Below are 8,618 nucleotides of genomic sequence, written 5' to 3' on the forward strand. Positions count from 1 at the left end.
GCCCAGTCTAAGTGCTGCACGGTCCCCCAAGCAGCAGTGCTGATCCGGGGTGTTTAATTCTTTGCATGCCGCGAGCAATGGCGCAATGTAAAGCGCTGACAGAGCAAGCAGACTCCCTTTGTCTCCCATCAGCACCCCGCAAGTGCGATCGCGGCGTGCCAATGTGTGTGAAGGCTGACTGGGGTCTGATGTAGGCGCCAAACCAGCCTTGAGTAGTTTCCAGCAGGCTGCTCCTCTCTGGTCAGTGTTAGTAAAGCACTCCCATTAAAATAAAATGCACTTAAGGGATAGTGCATTCTATTTTTATCTATTTATTTATTGACAAAGAAAATTACAAAATTATTTTCTGACCATCTGATCTTCAACATTATTAAATTTCTATTTTTACCCCAAACTTCCCCCCATCCCTCCCCCTTCCTTGCGATGCGTCTCCTATCCCCCCCACTAGGACGGAGCAGGGATAACGGTGGGGTGAAAGCGAAAAGACCTAAGACTAAGACCTAAGACTAAATACCCCATATCTTTTTCCATTTCTCCTCAATATTTCTCTGTTTATATAAGATTTTTTCATAACTCTTAATCTTATTGACCGGATTTAAGATATACACACACACCAGGAGTATTTTGTGAAAACCAACCTCGCGTGATTAAAAGTCTCGCCAGAAAAAGTATTTTAATCAAAAGAGTCCTTTTATACTTATCACAATTAATTTGGGAAAAATCACCCAGAATCCAGCATTCCACCGTAAATGGAATTACTATTTTCAATTGTTGGGAAATTTGTCTCATCTCAGGGACAGGACTCATCTCAGGTTAATTTGCATATGTATCAAATCGTAGTTTTTTTTACACAATAAAAGCACACAGAGCTATGGGGACTGGATATTGCGGATGTGCTAGCGGCCATCTAGCAACCCATGTCATCAGCTCTATGACTGTCTTCACTGTGTTCCATGGTATATCTGATGCCTTGGAAATTCTTTTGCTCCCTTCTCCTGACTGATACCTTTTAACAATGAGATCCCTCTGATGCTTTGGAAGCTCTCTGTGGACCATGGCTTCTGCTGTGGGATGCGACTAAGAAAATTTCAGGAAAGACCAACTAGAGCAGCTGAACTTTATTTGGGGTTAATCAGAGGAACTTTACATGATGGCCGGTGTATGCTGACTCCTATTTAACAGGATTCTGAATGTGATTGCTGAATTCTGAACACAGCTACATCCCCAGTTATAAGAGGGTGTGCACACTTATGCAACCACATTATTTTATTTTTTTATTTTTTTCTTCCCTCCACCTAAAAGATTTCAGTTTGTTTTTCAATTAAGATGTGCAGTTTATAGGTCACATTAACCAGCTGCCGCAACTGTAACGCCGAAAGGAGTAATCGCGGCGGCTCCCTCAGGCTACGCTAACGCCGATTGGCGTCATCTCGCGTGAGCCGAGATTTCCTGTGAACGCGCGCACACAGGCGCGCGCGCTCACAGGAACGGAAGGTAAGAGAGTTGATCTCCAGCCTGCCAGCGGCGATCGTTCGCTGGCAGGCTGGAGATGTGATTTTTTTTAACCCCTAACAGGTATATTAGACGCTGTTTTGATAACAGCGTCTAATATACCTGCTACCTGGTCCTCTGGTGGTCCCCTTTGTTTGGATCGACCACCAGAGGACACAGGTAGCTCAGTAAAGTAGCACCAAGCACAACTACACTACACTACACACCCCCCCCCCGTCACTTATTAACCCCTTATTAGCCCCTGATCACCCCATATAGACTCCCTGATCACCCCCCTGTCATTGATTACCCCCCTGTCATTGATCACACCCCTGTAAAACTCCATTCAGATGTCCGCATGATTTTTACGGATCCACTGATAGATGGATCGGATCCGCAAAACGCATACGGACGTCTGAATGGAGCCTTACAGGGGCGTGATCAATGACTGTGGTGATCACCCCATATAGACTCCCTGATCACCCCCCTGTCATTGATTACCCCCCTGTCTTTGATCACCCCCCTGTAAAGCTCCATTCAGACGTCCGCATGATTTTTACGGATCCACTGATAGATGGATCGGATCCGCAAAACGCATACGGACGTCTGAATGGAGCCTTACAGGGGCATGATCAATGACTGTGGTGATCACCCCATATAGACTCCCTGATCACCCCCCTGTCATTGATTACCCCCCTGTCATTGATCACCCCCTGTAAAGCTCCATTCAGACGTCCGCATGATTTTTACGGATCCACTGATAGATGGATCGGATCCGCAAAACACATACAGGCGTCTCCCTGGAGCCTTCCAGGGGGGGTGATCATCCCATATAGACTCCCTGATCACCCTCCTGTCATTGATCACCCCCCCTGTCAGGCTGCATTCAGATGTCCGTATGATTTTTATGGATCCACGGATACATGGATCGGATCCGCAAAACACATACGGACATCTGAATGGAGCCTTATAGGGGGGTGATCAATGACAGGGGGGTGATCACCCCATATAGACTCCCTGATCACCCCCCTGTCATTGATCACCCCCCCTGTCATTGATCACCCCCCCTGTCATTGATCACCCCCCTGTCATTGATTACCCCCCTGTCATTGATCACACCCCTGTAAAGCTCCATTCAGACGTCCGCATGATTTTTACGGATCCACTGATAGATGGATCGGATCCGCAAAACGCATACGGACGTCTGAATGGAGCCTTACAGGGGCATGATCAATGACTGTGGTGATCACCCCATATAGACTCCCTGATCACCCCCCTGTCATTGATTACCCCCCTGTCATTGATAACCCCCTGTAAAGCTCCATTCAGACGTCCGCATGATTTTTACGGATCCACTGATAGATGGATCGGATCCGCAAAACGCATACGGACGTCTGAATGGAGCCTTACAGGGGCATGATCAATGACTGTGGTGATCACCCCATATAGACTCCCTGATCACCCCCCTGTCATTGATCACCCCCCTGTAAAGCTCCATTCAGACGTCCGCATGATTTTTACGGATCCACTGATAGATGGATTGGATCCGCAAAACACATACAGGCGTCTCCCTGGAGCCTTCCAGGGGGGGTGATCACCCCATATAGACTCCCTGATCACCCCCCTGTCATTGATCACCCCCCCTGTCATTGATCACACCCCCTGTCAGGCTGCATTCAGATGTCCGTATGATTTTTACGGATCCACGGATACATGGATCGGATCCGCAAAACACATACGGACATCTGAATGGAGCCTTATAGGGGGGTGATCAATGACAGGAGGGTGATCACCCCATATAGACTCCCTGATCACCCCCCCCTGTCATTGATCACCCCCCTGTCATTGATCACCCCCCTGTCATTGATCACCCCTCTGTAAGGCTCCATTCAGACATTTTTTTGGCCCAAGTTAGCGGAAATTATTATTTTTTTCTTACAAAGTCTCATATTCCACTAACTTGTGTCAAAAAATAAAATCTCACATGAACTCCCCATACCCCTCACGGAATCCAAATGCGTAAAAAAAATTTGACATTTATATTCCAGACTTCTTCTCACGCTTTAGGGCCCCTAGAATGCCAGGGCAGTATAAATACCCCACATGTGACCCCATTTCGGAAAGAAGACACCCCCAGGTATTCCGTGAGGGGCATATTGAGTCCATGAAAGATTGAAATTTTTGTCCCAAGTTAGCGGAAAGGGAGACTTTGTGAGAAAAAAAAAAAACCAAAAAAACAATTTCCGCTAACTTGTGCCAAAAAAAATAAATTTCTATGAACTCGCCATGCCCCTCATTGAATACCTTGGGGTGTCTTCTTTCCAAAATGGGGTCACATGTGGGGTATTTATACTGCCCTGGCATTTTAGGGGCCCTAAAGCGTGAGAAGAAGTCTGTGATCCAAATGTCTAAAAATGCCCTCATAAAAGGAATGTGGGCCCCTTTGCGCATCTAGGCTGCAAAAAAGTGTCACACATCTGGTATCGCCGTACTCAGGAGAAGTTGGGGAATGTGTTTTGGGGTGTCATTTTACATATACCCATGCTGGGTGAGATAAATATCTTGGTCAAATGCCAACTTTGTATAAAAAAAATGGGAAAAGTTGTTTTTTGCCGAGATATTTCTCTCACCCAGCATGAGTATATGTAAAAAGACACCCCAAAACACATTGCCCAACTTCTCCTGAATACGGCGATACCACATGTGTGACACTTTTTTGCAGCCTAGGTGGGCAAAGGGGCCCACATTCCAAAGAGCACCTTTAGGATTTCACAGGTCATTTACCTACTTACCACACATTAGGGCCCCTGGAAAATGCCAGGGCAGTATAACTACCCCACAAGTGACCCCATTTTGGAAAGAAGACACCCCAAGGTATTCCGTGAGGGGCATGGCGAGTTCCTAGACTTTTATATTTTTTGTCACAAGTTAGCGGAAAATGATGATTTTTTTATTTTTATTTTTTTCCCTTACAAAGTCTCATATTCCACTAACTTGTGACAAAAAATAAAAACTTCCATGAACTCACTATGCCCATCAGCGAATACCTTGGGGTGTCTTCTTTCCAAAATGGGGTCACTTGTGGGGTAGTTATACTGCCCTGGCATTCTAGGGGCCCAAATGTGTGGTAAGGAGTTTGAAATCAAATTCTGTAAAAAATGACCAGTGAAATCCGAAAGGTGCTCTTTGGAATGTGGGCCCCTTTGCCCACCTAGGCTGCAAAAAAGTGTCACACATGTGGTATCTCCGTATTCAGGAGAAGTTGGGGAATGTGTTTTGGGGTGTCATTTTACATATACCCATGCTGGGTGAGAGAAATATCTTGGCAAAAGACAACTTTTCCCATTTTTTTATACAAAGTTGGCATTTGTCCAAGATATTTATCTCACCCAGCATGGGTATATGTAAAATGACACCCCAAAACACATTCCCCAACTTCTCCTGAATACGGAGATACCACATGTGTGACACTTTTTTGCAGCCTAGGTGGGCAAAGGGGCTCAAATTCCAAAGAGCACCTTTCGGATTTCACCGGCCATTTATTACAGAATTTGATTTCAAACTCCTTACCACACATTTGGACCCCTAGAATGCCAGGGCAGTATAACTACCCCACAAGTGACCCCATTTTGGAAAGAAGACACCCCAAGGTATTCGCTGATGGGCATAGTGAGTTCATGGAAGTTTTTATTTTTTGTCACAAGTTAGTGGAATATGAGACTTTGTAAGAAAAAAATAAATTAAAAAAATCATCATTTTCCGCTAACTTGTGACAAAAAATAAAAAGTTCTATGAACTCACTATGCCCATCAGCGAATACCTTAGAGTGTCTACTTTCCGAAATGGGGTCATTTGTGGGGTGTTTCTACTGTCTGGCCATTGTAGAACCTCAGGAAACATGACAGGTGCTCAGAAAGTCAGAGCTGCTTCAAAAAGCGGAAATTCACATTTTTGTACCATAGTTTGTAAACGCTATAACTTTTACCCAAACCATTTTTTTTTTTACCCAAACATTTTTTTTTTATCAAAGACATGTAGAACAATAAATTTAGAGCAAAATTTATATATGGATGTCGTTTTTTTTGGAAAATTTTACAACTGAAAGTGAAAAATGTCATTTTTTTGCAAAAAAATCGTTAAATTTCGATTAATAACAAAAAAAGTAAAAATGTCAGCAGCAATGAAATACCCCCAAATGAATGCTCTATTAGTGAGAAGAAAAGGAGGTAAAATTCATTTGGGTGGTAAGTTGCATGACCGAGCAATAAACCGCTAAAGTTGTGGAGTGCCGATTTGTAAAAAAGGGCCTGGTCTTTAGGGGGGTATAAACCTGTGGTCCTTAAGTGGACCACCTGTGGGTGTGTAGACTTTTTATATCCACTGTACAAGACCAAAATATGTACAAGAAAATCAGCCCCAAGTGAGACACATCGTGGACAATTAGACGTACCTCTCGACCATCTGTCCTGGCAAGGATTCAGGCGTTTCACAGATTCTAGAAATAATACATTTTTGTGATCAGTAGGAACAGTCATACAATATTTGGCCCCCTCCAAAAAATGTCTCCACTCCTCAAATGCCCATTTAATGGCTAGTAGTTCACGATTACCAATATCGTAATTCCTCTCAGTAGGAGAGAATTTTTGTGACAAAAATTGCACAGGGTCTTAGATTAGTAAGGTTAGAGGGTCCCTGAGACAGAATAGCCCCTACCCCATCTTCAGAAGCATCGACTTCCACCACAAAAGGTTTCTCTTGATCCGGCTGAATCAAGACTGGAGCGTTCCCAAAATATTTTTTTAAAGTTTCAAAGGCTTCTATGGCCTCAACAGGCCAGTTAACAAGATCCGCCTCCTTCTTGGTTAAGTCGGTTAAGGGTCTGGCAATTACAGAATTTCTTTAAATAAATTTACGATAATAATTAGAGAACCCAAGGAAGCGCTGTAATGCTTTAAGGGAAGATGGCCTTACCCAGTCTTGAATAACCTATATCTTATATCTTACCAGGATCCATCTTGAACGATTGTGGAGTAAGGATGTAACCTCGATAACTGATTTTCTCTTAGAATTTCCAGCACTTGTTTGATATGACATGGGAATGCCAAGTTGGGGAAAAAAATCTAAATATCTTCAAGATACACAATTATACATTTACTGATGACTTCTCTGAAGATACATTCATAAAATTTTGAAAGACCGCAGAAGCATTACTGAGCCAAAAAGGCATGACTGTGTATTCAAAATGTCCCTCTGGAGTATTAAAGGCAGTCTTTCATTTATTTGTCTGCTTCTTTGATACAAATCAAATTATATGCCCCTCTCAAATCAAGTTTGGAGAACCATGATGCCCCCAGAACCTGATTGAACAGATCGGGGATCAATGGGAGAGAGTATTGATTTTTAATGATGATTTTGTTCAATTTGCGATAATCAATGCACGGTCTGAGGTCTCCATCTTTTTTTTTTTACAAAAAAGAACCTCGCCCCCATAGGAGAAACAGAGGGTCTGATGTGTCATTTATTAAGACTCTCCTTAATATACTCCCTCATAGCATTGCGCTCTGGCCCAGATAAATTATATATCCTACCCTTAGGGAACTTGGAATAAATCACTAAATCAATAGCACAGTCATAAGATCTATGGGGGGGGGGGGGGCAGACTCTTTGGGTCAGATGAGGATAACACATCATCAAATTCCTTTATATATGCAGGTAACGTCTTAGATTCAGCTGAGGTACCCTCCTGAATAATGGGTAAGCAAGAGTTACACATGGGACCCCATTTTTCAAGCTCACCTCTGGTCCAATTAATGACAGGGTTGTGTAATTGGAGCCACGGCATACCTAAAACCATTTCAGCGGACAAATTTTTTAAGATCAACAAAGAGCAATTCTCAGTGTGGGTTACCCCTAAAGTCAGGGTTATTTTGGGTGTACAAAACTTAACAGTGCCCCCTAGCAGGGTGGTAGAGTCAATGGCTACAATGTAGATAGGATTGGGAAGGACTAACATAGGTATCCCCACCTGAAGAGCAAATTTAAGATCAATAAAGTTAGAGGCCGACCCAGAATGAATAAAGGCACTACCTGACCCCTTGTTTAAACCAAATGAAACAGTAACAGGTACCAATAACTTCTGCTTTACCACCCCAGGGAGTACCTTATCTTTAGTTTCCCCTGGTTTGGGTGATCTTCCGGAAGAAGGGACCTTGGGACATTGCCGGATCCAATGATCGGAGTCACCACAGTAAAAACATGTACCACGACGACGACGTTGGTCTCTTCTGGTCAAACCTAGCTGCATAGGTTCATCAGTACAAGGCTCAGCCTTTATCCCCACAGGACTGGTCTCTGGTTTGAATATAACCTGTGGAAAAAGCAAATGTTCCTGTTGTCTCTCCCTAATGCGTTTGTCCAGTCTTACAGCAAGCGTCATAGTTTGCTCCAAGGTGTCAGGAGACGGATAACCAACAAGCATATCTTTGAGAGTCTCCGATAGACCAGACCTAAACGGACTTTTAAGAGCTGGTTCATTCCAACCAGAAGGAACGCACCATTTACGAAATTGAGTACAGTAATCTTCTACCGGTCGGTCACCCTGCACAAGGGATTTTAACTGAGTTTTCTCTACAGACGCTCTGTCAGGTTCATCATACAAAACTCAGAGGGCCTGAAAAAACGCGTCAACAGACCTAAGACACAGAGAGTCGGGGGGTAACGAAAATGCCCAGTCTTGGGGGTCACCTTGTAATAAGGACATAATAATTCCTACTCTTTGCTGAGCAGAACCAGAAGAATGAGGGCGCAAAGGGAAATAGAGTTTGCAGCTCTCCCCAAAGGGCAAAAAAACATTGCGATCCCCCGAGAACCGATCAGGAAGCTTAACATGTGGTTCAACTTCTAGAGCGGATGGCGAAGAAACAGTTTCCTGTGCTTGAAATCTCTCCCCTAACTCCTGGACAATCTGAGCCAGATTTTGGACATGATCTGTGAGAGTTTGCAACGGATCCATGATATGCTATAGGCCTAAGATTCTGTCACGAAAAGGGGTTAGGGAGTAGTGCACCCTTGACTCCACCCACTTCTCCGTCCCTGCCTACTTGCACTATCCGTCCTAGGCAACGGAG

The sequence above is a fragment of the Bufo bufo genome, chromosome 7 (assembly GCF_905171765.1).
Source record: "Bufo bufo chromosome 7, aBufBuf1.1, whole genome shotgun sequence".
In the NCBI taxonomy this organism is placed as follows: Eukaryota; Metazoa; Chordata; class Amphibia; order Anura; family Bufonidae; genus Bufo; species Bufo bufo.